General features: G+C 37.1%; 1 protein-coding gene across 3 annotated transcripts in view; it reads left to right on the plus strand.

The window, feature by feature from the left end:
• The window catches only part of htr1fa (5-hydroxytryptamine (serotonin) receptor 1Fa), a 40,341-nt gene that overhangs the window by 13,799 nt on the left and 6,639 nt on the right, over positions 1-19,903 (plus strand). Inside the window, exon 1 of one of the 3 annotated variants that reach the window (XM_077728088.1) lies at positions 12,798-13,009. The exons of the other annotated variants lie outside the window; for them this stretch is intronic. The gene's annotated coding sequence lies outside the window, so the exon portion shown is untranslated. Of the gene's footprint in view, positions 1-12,797; positions 13,010-19,903 lie in introns of those variants that run through there. 3 annotated transcript variants of the gene reach the window in all.

Below are 19,903 nucleotides of genomic sequence, written 5' to 3' on the forward strand. Positions count from 1 at the left end.
AAATGTGTGTTTTTAAAGGTAAAGCTGACGTAAGGCCACCAGCAGATTGGCTTTTAATCGCCATTGGCAAATGCGACAAGTCAGTTGTCGTATTTACTGCGACAAAGGCGCTTTGTGCTCGAGGCCATAATTGTGCATTCACGCTCACATCCTTCTCTTCACTCATTCTTGGGTTGTGTTTTTTTATGCAGCCCAAGTCACACACACACACACACACATTTGCATATCCTCCGTTGCCACCGTCAGACAATGGAGATGTTGGAGTGTAGTGTTCTCCGAGCAACCCAGCTGCAGAGATGATAATAATCATTATCACTTCTCCCAAGGAGGTTAGGCGTTGTTTCCGATTGCTTCTTGCTTGAAATGTTAAGCAAAAATGTACATAAATTTGACTGGTTCCAGCCCTACACATGCCACATTTTTACTTCCATTGCTCTCGTGGGGAGTTTTATTGAAATGTTCTATTTTTTGAAGGGAATTTTGCCTTGCTTTTTCTCTTTCAAGTCCCTAAAAGTCCAAAAGATTTGTGCTCAACGGACCATAGACCTTGCTTTGTGCATAAGTTCTACTGAGAAACGGAAATCATCCGGTATTTTTGTTTTGACTATAACTTTCACTTGGTGGAAGCAACCTAATTGACTTGTGGGTTGCCAGAGTTGAGTCCCGACTTTGAAGGCACCACAAGGGTACATTAAATGAAAGATGATGATCGGCGCCTACAAGCTCTGTGGGTTTAAAAGTGTGAAAGGAAGAGTGAGTCAACTCTCAAAGAACAAAACGATTTACGTGGCAGGCACATAATAACCAAAATATGCATGCGTTCCGGCCAGTACACATTCACTGTTGATAAAAAAAACAAGCTGTTTGTAATGTGTTTGTGGTGCTTTTCGGTGTGCTAAAAGACCAGAGCTCAAACGTTTACATCAAAGCGGCAATGATGAAAAGAGCAAGAGTTCACAGAGCTGAAAGGAAAAGGATGGAACAGAAACATATCAGAGAGAAGGACCCAAAATGTAGGCTGATTTGCCTAGATGAGGTAGTTGGATTTAAAGTGCCAAAGGAACGTTAGAACTTTTTGCTATTCATCTCAGTTGGGACGCAGACTCGTAATCAAGGGTGGTTGAATCTGTGCTAGATGAAGCTGTAACTGGAGCCTCCTTCTATGTTTTGACTATCGTTTTGCATGATTTATTTGTCGTAATCGACTTGTGGACTAGGCCGCAGTTGTGGAGTATTAGATTCAACAGCAAATGCGATTGGATGTAACCACTGGGCGGTGCTATTGAATTGCTTACGTAATAGGGATTTGATAAATTATTCAAAAGATGGTGACTTATGCGGAAGAAAGAAGTCAGGATGACAAAAGTGGTTGGTTTGATTTGTTTTGGTGTGTTATTTAGTTCATAAAGTGAGTGTAATAGACATTAACTCTTTTCCTTCTTTGCGCTTTTACCAAAAATTCATATTCTATGCTGCCACATCAGTATGCAGTGCGTAGAAAACTGCTTAAGCGTCGTTTGGTAAAAACGTCTACCGAGTCATGGCCCCCATCTCAGTCCTTTTAATAGAAAATAATATTTAAAAAAACTTAACTAGATAAGATGTGGATGATTGTGATTGGACAGTATTTGCATTTAGTTTTTTGTGTTAATACCTTTCTCATTGCAGGCGTACTTCATCATTTCTTTTGGATTAAAAACATAACATCTGATTCATTATTCCAGCCCGAATTGCTTTCAAATTTACAAGGTTTTCTCTCACAAAGCTTTTTTTTCCCCACACACAATGAAAGGATTTTTAAAAACAAACGGCAAAGACTGGGTGCCAATTACAAAAAAAAATAGGCAAAAGAAAGATTGAAAACATTCTTCCTTCCCAAGAATTTTTTTCCAGTTCGTTTTAAAGGCTTTTTAAAGAAGGTCAATTTGCATGGTGCATTTCCCTTTTTAATATTCTGAACTGGCACAAGTAACAAGCGTCTAAAATGTGTGCTCACTCACTAAAATGTTTTTTTTTTCTTTCTTGTGCTTAAGAGGCAGGACACTTAATAATAGGCTCCAGAATACATACTTTCTTGTGTATAGCATATCTGCATTCTTTATTTTCTCTTTTATTCTGTTAGGATTGGGTTCTATTGGGGTTTATTTTGTATTTTTGATTTATTGTAGGTTTTTTAACTTTGTGCCACGTGTCATCCTCATTTTCTCATGGTATGGAGTGGTCCATTCATTTGCTTGTGGTAGTTCTCGCAATGAGTTTAAGATGTCAGGATTTGTTGATTTATCCGTGACTTGCTCCTGGTCCTTGTGGCTCCACTCATTTCAATTATTCTAATTCTCTTCAGCCTCTCGTGTACACCTTTTAGTGTTTCTCATTTTGATCGTGTATTCAAGCTACAGTCTATAATAAATAGAAAGTTGGCATCCATTTTTCTGTTGCAGAAATGTTATGATTACTTATGTTATACTCTTATGTTTCCGTTATTTTAGCTGGTTATATTTACAAGGTTAAAACATGAAAATGTAAAGGCTCTAAAGCTAAAATAATCACTTTTTTGCATGATACTTGCAATGCAGAGAACCAACTATTGGTTATTTCGAGCATTTTTTTTGCTGCAAGTGTAACCAAAATATTTTGAACTGTTCAAATCCATGCAGCTTTTTGTTGACTTTTGGTCAAGGCCTACATTTATTTATCATTCCCTGCTCTTCATAGTAAGCGAAAATGAACAAAATAACCCAACATGTTCTCATAAAATCCATTTTGAGTATTGATCGAAATAAAAAAAGTTATATGAACCTCAACCTTGGAGGAAAATATTTCTGTGCATATTGTAGTCATTTAAACTACTACTTCTTTAAACATATTGTAAGGTCATTTCGATGATTTTCTTCTAGAAACAGGAAATCAATTTGAAAATAACCATTGCTTTAAATGGGTGTTTTTTCAGAGCTGTTCCAGAAGATGTCACAGTCGTGCACACTCGTTACAAATCAAAATATGCCTTTTAGTTGGTTTCCAACTTTCTCAGGCATCATTTTCACTGTCAGTGCAACTAAAATCTTCTGAACAGTTTGACTCAACTCACTTTTTGTTGCAATGTGATATCTTCTGAAACGCCTCTTGGAGGAGGTTATTTATTATTCATCAATGTATACTACAGGGATAAAGAATAAGACTTTTTATTGTTGTCCTGCAGCGTATGATAACATTTTGATGTAACAATTCTATAGAGAAAACACAGAATATAACATGATTTTATAAAATCAACATTGAAAATTTAGGGTAAAAACGAAGGCAATTTGATGGAAGAAAGAGTCAGATTAGTAGAATTAATTGCATTTCCAACACAGTGTCGAGCGCACTATGCAAATGGAGCTGCTGGTGTTACAAAGGTGTTGTTTTGAAACGGTTATATGAATCCGTGAGGAGCGGAAATTAAATACAAATTGTCATTCCCGGCAACACTGTCCATTTCGGAGGTGCACTTCGTCTGCTGTTGTGAGACTATCACACAGGCGTATCTTTTCCGAAGGTGGCAGAGACCACAGACAGATATGAAGATGAATTATTATTATGCTCTCTTCAATGTGGGGCTGCTCTGATAAGCTAAACATACAAGCACTTGACAACTAGGGAAATTAAGCAGTATGACAATATGACGGACAGGGTTGATGAGCAGAAATAGTGGTATCTAAAGGAAACCAATGGAAGTGACAGGATAGGGCCGATAAGATAATGCAATCCAGGTGGGTTTGAAAAAGCTGTGACAGAGTCATCGGGATAGATCAATTAAAAAGATACAGTTTGGAGAACCTGAGGACTTGCAGTGACTCGATTGGATGAGGAAGGATAGGCTTTGAGGTGGAGAAAGATTTGCATTATTTGCTGGAGTTTAAAAAATAAAAGTTGATCAGTCAAAGCTACTTAATTAATGAATGAACCTTCTCAAGTACATTGCATGTAACCACTCATTTGTCTTCAACAGTTCTTGTCATTTTCCTTGATAAAATCATTCAAATATTGCCATAACACTAATTATGTTATGCCAGACTTGAATTATCATCTCTGATTTCCTCAATTAGTGGCCTGCATTTTGGCGGGGCTCAATTATTGGTCGGGTGTGTTTTCCGTTGAAAACACTTTACATGCCCATTGGTAGGTTTAATATCCTTCATTAGAAAAACATTTTCCATGAGATAAAAATGTTCAATTTGGAATGAAGCCTTGAATATAGGGAGGACAAAATTGTTTTGTGTCATGCCCCAGCGAGCAGCCTGCATTCTGAGACCCCACCTTCGTCCCTGAAGGAATGACTCGGTTTAAATATGGCAGTACTTCATCCTTCTGCTGTGCCACGCTGCATCGTTTCAATATGCACTGAAAGCTTCTCCCATCTGCTCGACTCCATCTGGCTGGGAAGAAAAATCTAAACACAACACGTTTAACCTGTGAATCTTGGCCAAAGATAATTGCCCCCTTTTAATTGATGAGCTAAAAATGACATTGCTACTGTGTGTGTGTGACAATCACCCAAGCAAAAATAGTTTATATTTAACCTTCTTGATTAATCCACTGAGGATGAACCTTCACATCATTTTTTTTGTTTCTTTTAGTGTTTTCTTCAGTTAAAAGAGAACAGATCATTTCAGTTTTAGCTGAAAATGGTTCCGAAACTAATCAAACATGAAAACGCCCCACTAATTTGAACACTATTCGAGAGAGCAGTTATAGTTTTGTAATTATTTGTGATGTGGTCGCTTTCGGACAGCATGTATACATAAAATATTTACCCACAAACCACCTCGTAAATTCATTCATTCATAATAATGTGATACAGGTGGATTGAGAGAGGGAATAGTGGATTGAAGTGTACAACACCATCGTATTTTTCCGACTATAAGTTGCATTTTGGGGAATGACATTTTTTATTTGATCAGATATATAACCAATGAATACACAATCATGTCATATGTGGCATAAAAATAACTACATAACCCACTGTTGGTGATCAGATAGAAAATATAAGTCGCACTTCAGTATCAAACTAAACTATGGTAATTATTATATTTATTTACCTAGTTTTTAGGCATTCCAGATCATCTTTTTTTAAAGCTGTAAATTCCTACTAGCACTACATTGTAGGAAAAAACCTGATTTTAAATTCCCTCTGAATATTTTTTTATTCTAATCAATACGATAATCAATACGACCTGCCAGTAAAAACTAATCAATGATTTATGGACAAAAATTAAAAGGGAGTCTTGGCCTGGAGACAATGCATTTTCAGAGACCAATTTGGAAATTGCTAGGGGTATACTTCACTATAGTATTTTAAAATAATCAATGTTGAAGTTGATGTTGAACCAGTACTTTGCAATTTGCTCAAGGAGAAACATCTATTGATGAAGTATTATCAAACACTAGGCCATGAGTCTGTTTTGTTTGTTTGACTGTCTTTGCAAGTCACGCAAACAAGAGTCATCAATAATTCATCTTGAGTGAAAATATGTTGACAGAGGTTTACAATAATTTAGCTGCTCCTGTTGCAGGTACGTTTGGGGGGAAAAGACTCAAAGCAAAAGAATAAACAAAAGCATTCTGAGAAGTTTTGGGAACTTTTTTGGTTTATGGTAATTGCTTTGCGTTTTATTCTTTTGCTGTACAACTTTTAAAGAGAGGAGAAATGAAAACCGGTCTGTTTTTCTGCGGTGGGACTTTTACAGGAAGCAACTGAGGCAGAGATAATCCTTAAAATGAAGAAATGCGCTACCCCGGTGCTTACACATTACAAGTCTTTGGCTTATAACCACAACAGTCTACCCTATCTTATTTCAAGGATTCCTAGACCCCTAAAATGTTTTCACAACTATATAGGTGCTGGTAAAGAAAATCTGATTTAAAAAAACACATTTATTTATGTACTATTGCTATCGTATTCGTGCTTTACAGACATACTGACATTAAGTTCAAGTGTGTATTTCTTTTATTTTCATTATCATTACTGCCAACCAATGAAAACTCCAATTAGAAAAATAGAGCATTGTGGAAAGAATCCATAGCATAGCATTATTGTGCCATACTCTCGTTGACTAAAAACACCCGCATCGGCCTTGATATGGTTTTTCAGACTAGTTGTGCAACCATGGGGACGACTGCAAGCCTGACAGTTGTACAAATACAGCCATTTAAGTCTTGCACAAAGACAGCAAGGCATAAAAGATCATTGCTCATGTTTCTAAAGACATCAATAATAAAAAAAGAAAGGAAGGAAAAGATATAGTAGGAAAAGGTGGTAGAGATTCACCACACGTGGAAATCATCTGGGGTCAATGTTTCAAGAATGAAGGCACACACGAGGCCTGTTTTTAAGATTTCACATTCCTTGTCTCAAGCCACTCTAAAACAACAAACTTGGTCAGAAAGGAATTGTCTGGGTGGATGCTGAGCAGTCCAAATGTATGCTCTGTTTCGAAATCAAGCTTGCTAGAGGTTAAATGAAAAATCTCCATAAGAAGCCATGGTTTGGAATGCCATGTAGTCATCTACTGTTGTTGGTCCACTGTGTTTTTTTTTATTTCCAAGGTCAGTGTAGCCATCTACCAAGAAGTATTAGAGTACTTCATGCACAATAACTTGAGAAAAATACACATTTTCTTTTTCTACCATGACTTAGCACCTGCCCACGGTGTGAAAGCGACCATTATCTGGTTTAAAGACCATGGTATCCTTGATCTTGAATGGCCAGGAAACTCAATTGACCTTAACCACATTGAAACTCTCTGTGGTATTGTGAAGAGGAAAATGCCAGATGCCAAGCCCAACAATGCAGAAGAATGAATCGCCATTATTAGAAAAAAAGCTGGCCTCTCATAACATTCAAGCCTGCCAAAGACTGATCGGCTCTATGCCACGTTGCATTTGTGCTGTAATTCACGCTGAAAGAGCCCAAACTAATTATTGACCACTCTCCAAACTCAGTGGTTGTCTGTTTCATTGTGCCCTGCGATTGGCTAGCCACCAATTCAGGTTGCACCCTGCCTGCTACCCATGGTTGGCTGGGATAAACTCCAGCACCCCCTACTTTCTGGACTAATTCCGTGTGTGCTGTTTTGTTGTTGTTGTTATTATTGTCACCCAGGCTCATCTGCCATGCCGCCTTGAGTCCTCCATTTAGTTTTCCCTGTGTCCTATGTCGTTACCAGCTGGTGATTTTTCATAAGGAGTCAGCATATAATCAATAAACAGTGTCCTGGTTCTTTATCAACAACAATGCTAGGATGCCCAACAATGCCAAGAATCTATATGGAGCATATACTCACATATTGTGATCTTAATCGACAAAATCGGATATCCAGTTTAGAGACTTGTGCTCTCTTGATTAATTTCTGTTTTTCATATTTGACTCATTAATCCCCCACAAGATCTGTCCACTGACAGCCTCTTTTTTTTTTTTTTTTTTTTAACAAGGACATTTCTCGAGTCCCCCCTCTGTGCCTGTCGTGTTTATAAGGAGGCAACCTGTCATGGAAAATATACTTTAGCTTGGTTTACAGCACTTCAATTTATGCCCCACCCAGATGTTTAATTAACCAAATGGAGCACAGCGCGGGATGATAATTCCCTGATGTGTGGGCTTTTACCTGTCTTCTGTAACCTTCTTTTAACTGTACTTTGAGATGAGTGCAAGCTTGTTTTCTTTTTTTTTAAAGCAAAAATTCCACATCTCTTTGCAACTGGTTGTTCATAGCTTTAAAAACCAAAAACAAATCTTACTTACTGTATTTTTTTTTTGATTATCAGTCATACATATTACTCTCTCCCCATTGACAGCCTCTTGTGATTTTTATTAGGCAATATCTGACCAACTGTTATGTTAACAGATGGTAATTCATCCCATTATTCTTCATTTTAATATTGTTACTTTAACATGTTTGTTCTTGGTTTCTGATCAAATAAAAAATGATCCTCCCAAAAATGCAAGGTACATTCCTGTGTGACTTCTATATTTATTTTTCCTCTTTGTGTATTCTTTAACCGGTTCGACTTCTGCTCAGGTGAGAATTATAGTCCGAAAAATAAAGTCATTTTCCCTTGGTGGTCAATTGAACTGAGAAATGCTGACAGCAACTGCCAGTTAGTCTCCGCTGAAATATTGCTTTTATATCCACTTTTCATTACTTTTTACATGTGTCATGAGAGTTTAAAGCCAGGATGACAAAAGTTATGCTTGTGTTGTCTTACACTCAAAAGTTTGGAAAGCCAGTCTTTTACAAAACAACTTTGGGTCCAAGTTCTTAATCCCGCTATCAATTTGTGGTGCATGTTCTTTAAGCAGAACAATACTGTATTGCAGTTCGTTGTCCCAAATCTTTAGCACTTATCCGCTTTACTCAGCTTTTTCTATTGTTTTATTCTTTTGAGCTGCCCAGGTGACTGAAAATTGAGGCAATGGCAATGCAGAGAGATTTAATACGTGATTTTGCAAGCAGCTCCTCTAACAAAAAGAGTCTGAGACCAAGCTCAAGCCTCTGAGATAATGCATCTGATAAATGTTGGCTATGTGTTCAACTCGGAACGAAGAGCTGAATATGCCAAACCTTTTCCATAACTACCTGTAAAAAAAAAAATCTCAAGTCTCGACTGTCAAGTTTACAACAAGCATGTCAAAAATCAGCCGAGAAGGCAGAAAACGGTTTGGCAAAAAGTAAATTAGCTCACACCATCGAAGTCTGACAATGCGATAAAACTCTTGAAAGTTTGAGACTGCTGCTGAATTCACAAATGGCAAAGTACTTTCAGAAACACCATAAGCTGTGCAGTGCCAGACACTTAAACTTTAAAACAACATCTTGAAGAATGAAAAACAACCCCTCGACAACTGATCGGAGCTTTAAGGAGAATTTTACAAGACCCAAAGTCACCAGTCCACTTTAGAATCAAGTGTATTTCTACTTGCATGCATTTGGGTTTTATTTGAAGGCCTAATTCCGGAAAGTTACCGACACCATTGCGATAATTTTCCATTTCTTTCACTTCATTATTCGTCATCTCTTTTGCAAAGTTTGCAGGAAAGCTTCAAAGGCTTTCATCCATTTAGCCCAGGGACTGCAAGCCAAAACTTGCATTTTATAAGCCGTACTGATACATGCAGTTTGTATGGAGTTGAAACGGTGCCAGAAAGCACCGACGCCCAATCAGCTAATGCATGTAATGATCACGTTTCAGATATTTCATTGATCCCAAAGGGAAAATTAGGACTATGCATTTAACATACTGTGAAAGACTTACAACTCCTACTGCAGTAGTGGCAAGCTGAAGGCAATTCATCATTTGGTGGTGATTAGGATGGCGTACAACTACTGCCATGATCATGTTTAAAATTTGAACTATGAAGTACAACATAACAGTTTTAAAGATGTGGTCATTATAAAATATATTGAAATGCAAAGCATTGCCCCTCATATTAATCTAATCATTCCGGCCGACCTTGATTTTTGCACAAAACAGGTTTCCTGCTTAACATCTGAAATTTCATTCATTTATTTTCAACACCACTAATTCTGGTCAGGGTTGCGGGGTGCTAGAGCCTATCCCAGCTGGCTTTTGAGCAAAAGGCGGACAGTACAAAATAATTGTAATGAAATATTCGAGGAAATATATAATGAGCTATTTTTATTGGTTTAGTTTTGGTTATTTCAACATTTTGGCTTGATGACCCCTAGTTTAGGGCAATTCATTTAAACTAAAAGCACATTTGATTCAAAACCAACTCTGCTTTATTCTGTTACATCTTTAGATCTATTGGAAGCAATATTAATGATTCTTTCCTTTGACGTAACAAGCTCAAAAGATTCTCTCCCTCAATGTCAAATGACACTCCGTTTGATCATATTGGAAGCGAGCACACGCTCACTGGCGCACACGTCGGCTACGTCTTCGTCATCGCCACAGCTCTCTTGTGACACTTTAAAGGCTGGCATCTCTGCAGGGGTGTCATAACAACTTGGTTTAGAACAAGATTTTTTTCCCTGATCTGATACTCTCCTCAGTCCCCCCATTTGGAATTTATATCCAACTTTGTGCAGAAGCCCTTCGAGGCTACCATCTTCCACCATGACCTTTGACCTTATGGTGATCATTAGATTTGGCCAGATGTAAAAATAGCGGTGCTCTGAGATACAAGCAAAATAGAAAAACTGAAAATGGTGGATGACAGCAGCTTTTTGCATGTTAGTTCAAAATGTGTCTTACCATTTTAAAGCTGAAATTTGAACCAGTGTACTTCAAAATGTTTTATATGAAGACAAAAACGGTCCTAATTAATCTAGCAGTCATCTAGCAGAACATTTTAATGAAATAGTTATATAGTGCCACAATATTCTCTTTTTTTAAATTGAATACATAACTATAGAATGTTGTCTACCATGGACAGCTCCACATTGCTAACCCGAACACAACATAGCCCTATTTCAGAGTGATAAATATGTTTAATGATTCTCAAACTAACTGGAGGCGATTCACTCCCTGAAATGCATTTGTGATTGCACAGAGAAGAACAAAAGAGTGAGCGGTTACCCCCCATTGATGGAAGAATGATCTTCTATTCATTGCTCCATCTGCTTCTTCACTAATATATTCATAATGTACTTTCATTTGCTCTAAGCTGCTCCCCGTACAACTCTGTCCTTACATTGAATATATTCCATATGTGAATTACATGAAAAACTATGTACACAATCAGAAGATACAGAAAACCTGAATTTTAGTGATAGTTTTTCATTCAGTTGTTATTGGAAATCAGTTTTAGGGTAGCTTGCCCTATTACTCTCCTTATACTTGCACGTGGGTGCTGTGCTTCCTAGCGTGCTGTGCAAATATACACAGTAGAGGATACATTAAATTTCTTTTGACAGATTGTAACAATTTAAATCAATAAACCAAATTTTCAGATTTTCGCTTTATGGGAAAGTTTCATTTCCAGAAGAAATTAGAGAACAGTCAACCATACATTGAGTTTTGTGAACAGATATTTCAATTGGGTTTGTATTATGACCCTGGTAACGGAATCATTAAACTTATACTTATATGCCTGGTGTATGAGGAAATAAAAAATACATACATACAGAAATAAACAAAGCAACAGCTCTCCTGTTCAGAGACAAGCAAGTTTCCAACAAACGGCAAGCTGGGAATTTGTTGTCAAGCAGACCCGATCAATCAGAATTCAAACGGACACATTTGGGGAGCTCCGAAGTGTTAATTGAATCCCAATTCCCGTCTCTGAGCGATCCGAAAAGCGTCGCATTTAATGAGCTAAAATGCGTACGAGCAACTAACAGTTGGAACGGTATTTAAATCCAGTGACTGGTTGTCATACATTTATGCTTTCATGGAGGCACATAGGAGGAAATCAACATCTGCTCCCAAGTTCAATAACAGCATAACTTCAACCACCACATTGTCCGTCCATTGATCTAACTTATTGAAGGACAATGATGACATCATTTAAAATTACTACCAAAAAACAACAGCTGGACCTTATCATGTGATATAGTATGACAATAATAACAACAGTCCATTCATTGATGTCTTTTTTAGACTCTGTATGTTTTTGTTGTGTAATATGGAGGGAAACTTTAATCTATGATCAATCTGTCATATTTGTTGCCTATTTAAATGATAAAGAAGACAAAAATCAAGAAAAGCATAGGTGATTTCTATTGGCAAATTCCTAACCGACAGGCAATACAGGCAACAATACATCTGCAATTAATTAATCAGCCCTGATTTAACTATAGAAGCCAATGCAATATAGCTAGTAATTTTCTAAATAATTCCTTAATGACAATGGAAAATTCTCCTGAGATCTCACCTAATGTGTTTCATCACACCGGATGGACTCTCATGTTGGTTGTGAAATTACTGTGAAGCATAATTCAACTTGTTAAATACTTCCCACTCCACATCTATTGTTGCCTGGTCATTCTGTAAGAGGGGGACTGGTTCCATTTTGGCCTTTCTCAGATCCGTGGATGTTGTAATTGTCGACTGTGGAACAGTGAAGCCTTTTGATACATGTGTAGTGATCAAGGGATAATTAGTAATTGTGACTTGACTTGACTACTAATGCATTTCTTACACTGTTGATGCCATCCTAAATTATCATCATTAAATCTTTGAGGTCACAAATAATTAGGTTTGATGACTGCAGTGGCTGCCGTTGCCAAAACAGTCTTTGATGTTTTCTTTTCACTTGAACATACATTTTAAAAGAAACAAAGTTTCTCTGGTTGGAGATTTTGAAAAGAAAAACTTACTTAAACAACTCAAGGCCAAACATAAATGCCCGGAATTGTTTCCTAGTATTACTGCAAATAAGAAAAACCTTGCAGGTATAACATTCAAATCAGTGGTGTCAAACATACAGCCCGTGGGCTGGAAGCGGCCTCATTGGGGGTCCGATCCAGTCTAGTCCGGCAGGGTTGTTTGGACAGACTTTGTAGATCATTCATACTGTACAGACAGAATCAAATACTTTAGTTTTTTTCAACACGGGTGCTGTAAAACTAAAGTTTTTTTTAACTTCTGTGATTGAGAGTGGACACATTTGCACTTTTCAATATTTTATACACAGTAATATTAATTCTTTTGCTCCCACGGTGCCCTCTATGACAGATAATGAGTTAACAAACAACCTTAAAATGCCCCAAGACCAACAAGAAGTAACCTTTCATACAGTCCCACAACAGAAGCACTTATGTGGTTATTAGCGCTGCTCACTGGAGGGCTGATAAGGCAACGATCTTCGTCTTCACACCTCCTCCTCCTCCTCCTCGTCCGTGCACGGCCACGCGTCTCGGCGCGCGCTCACGTGGGCGCGTCCGCCAGCCGCTTAGTCTCCACTGTGGATGGGTGTCGGCGTGGAGGATGATGCTATGAGATTGAATGGACAGCATTTACATACAAGGAATGCTATAATCTCCTATAGATGCTCTCTTGAAGCTGAGTAAGTTTTTCTTTTTCTTTTTTTTTCCACAGTACATAGGCATACTTGTCATTTATCAACCTGCCAGGAGACATTTTGAAAGTACTTGGATCATTTCAGCATCCGCTGTGGTGCAAGTGATGTGTTATATTTTGAACTGGATGAGCAGTTGTTATAATAAACAATGTCCTTTGTAAATCTCCATGCATCCACTTCTAATCCTCTTGAGGTATGAAACTATGTCAAATTGTTTATTGTCCTCTGCGTATCTGGTCACTTTTCAAATTTCCTGCAATATCGGTTAGGATTACATAAAGAAAAGTAATTTTTCCACGATTGTCACTTTCGCCCACGTTATCCAAACAGCCCACCCAAGTACAAAAAAAGAATGTGTTTTTTTATTTTTTATTGTAGGCTGTGGCGGGTGTGTGCTTTCCTGTTATGTCCTTCAATGAAAATCTTAGACAGCTTTATTCCACAATGTGATGACTGGCCAGATGTGGGTGAGTGGGATGTATTATGAGAGGTATGGGTGGAGGTTTGAACGTGATGGGCGAGTGGGGAGGTTCAGTATCCTTACGCAGGATTCCTCATCTCGATAATGTGATGATGACACTCGTGAATCAAAGTTGAGTGACTTGAAGGGAGGCAATCGTGGAGTAATATAGAGTATACCTAAGGGTTGGGAAGAACAGAATTGCTCACCATTTTGCTATAGGAAAGTAAGCTACAAGCATCTGAATAACTAGAAAATAAGAATGTGTTTTAGTGTATGTGGAATGAGTATCAATTTCACTGGCTGAAATGATTGAAATCTCTGTTTACAGGCCGCAGCCACCAAATTTCACAAGAAAAGCACTTTTTTTCTCTATATGACGTGACAGATTATTAGATGCAGGTGCACTTACCGTATATTTGGATATTTACACCCAAAAATGGCCTCATCCTCAGCACTGGAGTGGCAGGGTTAAAATTTTGGAACATTTAATGGTTTATAGTTTGAAAATTACAGTGTGCATGATGCAACTGCACTTGTTCTGTTATATTTACCACTTTAAAAAAAGTATTATTGTCTTTTATTAATTTTTTGGTCTTGTTCCTAATTTCCCTCGGGTTTCATTTCAGTCCGGTAACTGGAAGACAGCAGTGTTACTGTCACTTTTTATACAGTAAAGAGGCAATAACAGCTTCCATTTTGTGGCTCACTTTCAAGAATTTACAAGCATGGATCCCAACAATTAACAACCAACACATGGAAAGTCAATAACAGACTTTAGATACCTAGACCAACAAAGCATGGAGAATAAAACCTTCCTGAAAATGTTACTATTGACACAAAAAAAGACATCTTTGAGTGGTAAAATTTTTTAAAAAATTACTCCATGTACATCCCACCAATAGAAGAAATTTAACAGTAACTTGCTGTGTTTTGTTCATGGCTGTGAGATTCTAAAAATGCTAGTGTCAGCCAAGACTGGAAAATTCTAACACATCATTCAGAGTACATCGCTTGGAACTGAAGCTATAAAAGTCCTATTAGAGGCGTTGTGAGTCTTACCGAGCGATGTGAGGATTATCTGTGTTGCACACTACAGCAGAAGAGTCTAAACTGTAAAGTGTTTACTGACATACTGTGATGGAGCGCAATTCAACAAAGTGCATGGTTAGTGTGGAACAGGAGTGGTTCTAATTAGTAACCAGTTCTTGTACCAATCCTTTGTGGCCAAACCGCTGTAATAAATCTTCTGGAAAGACAGCGACAATATTTTGGAGTGTGTCTCAGACATTTGATTTCCTTAAAAATTGACAGGAACATTTACTGGGTCATTGGTTTTAGAAAAGAGAGCTTATGACATATATTGTACCACTTACTAAAGTACTTGGTTGTGTTTGAGACGAACACTGTCACATAATTAAAAAAAATATCTCTTATTGAATCTTGATTAAAGAGAGAGAGAGGGATTTTTAGTGTTACTAATTAGTTCCAAATAGGAATGGATGAATAATGTGTGTATGAGTGCTGTCAAATATAGATTGTGTGTTATTAGATCTGTATTGTGGTGTCAGATTTAAAGCTTTAGTATTATCTCCAAACAAATTATTCAAATCCCTGAGTCACAACAAATGTCTCAAGGGGCTTCACAGTCCACAAATAACATTCTTTCCATTTAATTTCATTAATCTTTAATTTATTGCTAAATTAATATTGGTGATTCCTAAATAATAGAAATTAATTACAAAATATCATGCAATTAGCTCCATTTTTTTGGTATATAACTGGTATAAGCCACTCAAATGTCATCCAGTTTCACACTCCGTAAATATGTTTGAGGCTCCTCCCAAATCTGCTCCAAATAGCAATTTTGGCACTGAATAATTAACTTTCACTCTTTTTGTCTGTATGAATGCACCTGATTTTAGCACCTGCACTTTGACTTAAACGTTGATAAGCATTTGAAAAATGCATTTCACTTTACAACACTTGTGCATTACTCATCACTAGAGAATTTTCAGTGACCTTAGCGACTCACTTTAGCTACTTTCAAAGCCGTTAACTTTATGTGGGTGGCTTGTAGAAGCAGGCCGTGAAATATACTTTGTGCGTGTGTTCACTTAACTTCTCCCAGTATGTACCATCTCGCTTTTTAAACTTTTAATTGGTTGACTGGTCTCTTAATCCCAAGTACTGAAAGCCTCATTCATTTAATCGCAGACAAACACTGTACGTCAACACAATACATTAGTGTGCAAAATCTCAACTCTACTGAAAGAAGAACCTCCAAAGCAATGCCATGCATTTGGAAGAAATGTCCTTAACGGTCCTAAAGTTGACTGGAAACCATTCCAGGCTGCCTTTGGTCACAAATTACAATGGAATAGGAGCTTGAATTTAAAAGACCTTTAAAAGTCAAAATAAGCGTTGGCTCAATTCAAATGAAACTGTAAGAAAAATCTTAATTAGCTTTTCACTGTCTGCTTTCATTTCGTGCCCTTCAACCATTTTTAGGGCAAATGCATTCAGTATTTTTTTTTTTTTTTACATAATCCTGGGCAAACATTACAAGGTCCTTACTGCAAAGAGTCAATTGCTTGTTTGAAAATATTTCCGCTCTGCAGAATAATAACAACAAATTATTTAAATGTGTGGTATTCTCACTATGGGTAAGTCACCACCATAAAGCATCCTATTGCAAAAGAATCAAGGAACAGATTATTAACCTTGAAAAAAAAACCTGCAGTTGTCATTGAACAAGGTGAAAATCCTCAAACAATGATGGTTGGTATCTTAAATGGCAGCTGTAGCCAGCAATTAGAAAACCCAAGGCCTATTTGCAAGTGTGCGTGTGGGTGAGTGTGTGAATGTGAAAATGGTAAAAAGCAGTTTGGTAATTATATCACTTTTATAAGGACCTTTCTGGGGAAAAAAATATTTTTGTATCTAAATCGGAAGTTTGACTATAATCTGCATATGTCAATGTCTTAATATGATATATTTCCATAGAAACAAAACATTTGAATGATCAAAATGACATATTTTCACTAAATTATGGCTAACATGGTCAACCTTAAATTATTCTTCTGTAATGGCATCAAGAATTAGACGGAGCCTTCATTAACAAAGTTCTCTTCAAAATCCCAAATTGCTGCTGAAGTCTGATAAATGGATAAGTCTACCATTCATGTTTTGGGGTGTAGGAGGAAACCGGAATACCTAGAGAAACGCACCACAGGTACAGGGAAAACATCCAAACTTCACGCCAAAGCTTGGAATTGAACCATTGACACTCTCCCACCGTGCCACGTAATCTTATCGAACCCCAAAAAAATCTACTGTGTGAAGGGTAAGCCCTTAAACTGCCATGAATTTCATGTATTGGATTGTTTTCAGTGCATTTTATCTGCAATGGACAGGCTGTGTTTAGGCACAGCCAGTAAGTGGTGTGCTAAACAAAAGCCAAGAGGTTGTTTGTGTACATTTTACCTGCTGTAAGCAAATGATAACACATATAATGTTGTTAAATGTGTGGAACACTGGCACCTACTGTGAGTGTGAATGGCTCAAACCACATGCTCTACACACTATCTACAAATACGGAGTCCAGATGTCAGTCTGGTTTCTCATTATACAATATGGATGGATGTGCAATATGTATATATCCAACACCAAACAACTAGATCACGTTCAACATTACTTTTTATTTTTTTATTTGAGCTGGTGTGAATTCTGTGAGTAGTCATTACACTAAATCCGTTGCTTCAGATTATAGAGAAGAGGAAGATAGAGGTCACAAAATGCTGTCCAACCTGGCCACAAATGTACCATCACAATCCCCTTTTTTTTCCCTGGAGCTATTTGGAAAGTAGTAATAAGTTTGTGTGTATCTCCTCCTCCTACTCAGTAGTCAGCCAGACATCCGTTTTGTTTTTGTTTTGTAAAAATGGTAGTGATCGGGTTCCTCTAGGAGCATTGCTAGATTTAATCAGACTGAAATTACATCTGAAATATCATTGCTGAATTTTTCATTTGACATTGCCATGTCATCCAATGTTGAAAATATATTCTTTCTAATGTTTTTCAAACAAACAAGATATTATTTTGTGCAAGGAAGACTTTCCACATTGGTGCTAAAAAGAAAAACTTTTATGGGTTATTTTACAACTAATGTTGCTTTTTACTTAGAAAACACATGGTGAGGCCTCTATGAATCTTTTTTTTATTAAGTTGATCAATTTATCCCTTCCTCTGTAGTTCCATTATCATTATTTAGCTGTAAGTACAATGTGAAGCCTGATTAAAACTGAAAATCACAAGGGTAAAATTACCATTTGGGAATGCTTGTAATTTGTCAAAAGTTTCATCGACCTGAATCCAACTTTATGTTAAAAATCCAAGACATTACTCATCAACTAAAACATTAGTTACTCTTAATTCATAATGCTTCTGTCACGTTATAGCTTCTTATACATAGTCCTTCTGTTCATTTTACTATCACTACCTCACAAGTGTAGTATTCCCAAAATGTATCCACTAATTTTCAAATGGGCTCTTTCACAGACATAATGAATCATATTCTCATGTAACATAAAGTGTGTCCCTTCTTAAAAACAATTCCCAATGGAATGGAAAGCCTGGGAACTTTTCAATATTCATTTAGAGATATTTCTTATAGATATCCTATTTTTACAGTGTCATTATGAAATTCTCCCCACCAATTTAAAACAAACACACAATGCACATCCAATTCTAAAAAGTTGCCTGGACTTGGATGGCGTCAGGCTTGTATGATGGCTCCTGGGCAGCCACATCGTTGTGCGCATGACAAGCTCACATATTAGAGTGGGTAAACACATGACTCGGTGCCACTTGACACATACTGGATCATAAAACTGTCGGTGCCCTGATTAGTGATCACAGCGCAAAAAAACAAGTAAAACCCAGATGTGATTTATCCTCATAAAGGGTTCAACACTACACGTTATTGATATTGTTTACTACTGATCTGATCTGTCTTCCCTCTTCCTGTCATTGGTTTGCTGCACATAGTATCCCCTTGTTAAGAGTCGTCATATCAAGACAATAGCACAATGTTTTTATGAATGTATTGGTAAATCATTTGTTCTTTCTTTCAGTCTGTCACTAATAAGTTCAGGTGTAGTTTCGGAACATGTAAACAACCACAATAGGAGTAGACCAAACTCCCAATTGGCACATTAAAACTGTCTCATGCTCATCACGTAAACAGGACAGGTTAAAAGTTGTTCCATTATTTTCTTATTTTTGGTATACCTGGCATTACCTATTGGCCAAAGTTTCAGAATCTTGCAGTTTCAATCCAAATACCCCCCACAAACTTTTGTGTTTGGAAGTTCTCAAGTTTAATTTACTCTGTGTGTAACGAGATTGTGTGCCACAAAATTAAATCGGGACGATTTAATTAGAAAAAAAAGCTGGTAGGAAGAAGTAACAATAGAATTCTCCTGACACAAACTATATAGGAAGGTGTTTGTAATGCACCAAGAGTTGCTCGCAATTGCTGTGGAGAAGAAGAAGAAGAAGAAGGTGCAGAAGAATAAGAAGCAGAAACTGAAGTGACACACCAGTGGCTGGGAGTTCATCCAGAGCAGTGCTTCTTAAATACTGGGCACGTCTGAGCCTAGGAACTCCCATAATAGTCTATATCATCTGTTGTCTCATGCTAAGTACGTCCTTGCATTCCTAACTAGTTAGACAATAAGATTAAAGAAAATTTACCTTTTCATTTGCCTGTAGGCTCTTTTATAGTGTGTTTTGTGCGGTTGATGTAAAGATACAAATGTCCATTACTTAGCCAATTAATGATTATAATCTGTCAGTCTGCTTGAATCAGGTCTTGGAATGACAAAACTCAATTAATTATTGCCAAGAGCGTAATTAAGCAGAACGTCTGCATTGGGTAATTCTATTAGCAATCAATCATGCCACCATTTTCGTTAACCACGTGCACAAATGAGCGGTGCTATTCCTTTTATTTATGAAACGATTTACATCATTGCAACCCGAGTGTATACCCGACAAAAATGGGAAGCATGGTTTTTGATCAAATACACAATGGCCCTCCCTAAAAATTGACTCAGGTGCTAAAAATACTGTGTAAAAACATTGTTTTTATACTTTGTTTTTTTTCAGATTATATTCAGCCTTAAAAATGATGGCTTGAAATATTATTTAGTGGTAATATAGAGTGTAAATTAGAATTCAGCTGTCAGTTTATTGAGAAAAATGTATCCATGATATGAGTACATTCACATTATGGTCTTGGTCATCCGTGAGGGTCAACTCAATTCCCATGTTATAACCAGTGTAAACAGATATATTTTTTTCCAGTTGGTGTGTATGAGCTTTGTATTAATAATGAACGCATCCAATTTGTTGTG

Source organism: Stigmatopora nigra, chromosome 11 (assembly GCF_051989575.1).
Source record: "Stigmatopora nigra isolate UIUO_SnigA chromosome 11, RoL_Snig_1.1, whole genome shotgun sequence".
NCBI classification, from domain to species: Eukaryota; Metazoa; Chordata; class Actinopteri; order Syngnathiformes; family Syngnathidae; genus Stigmatopora; species Stigmatopora nigra.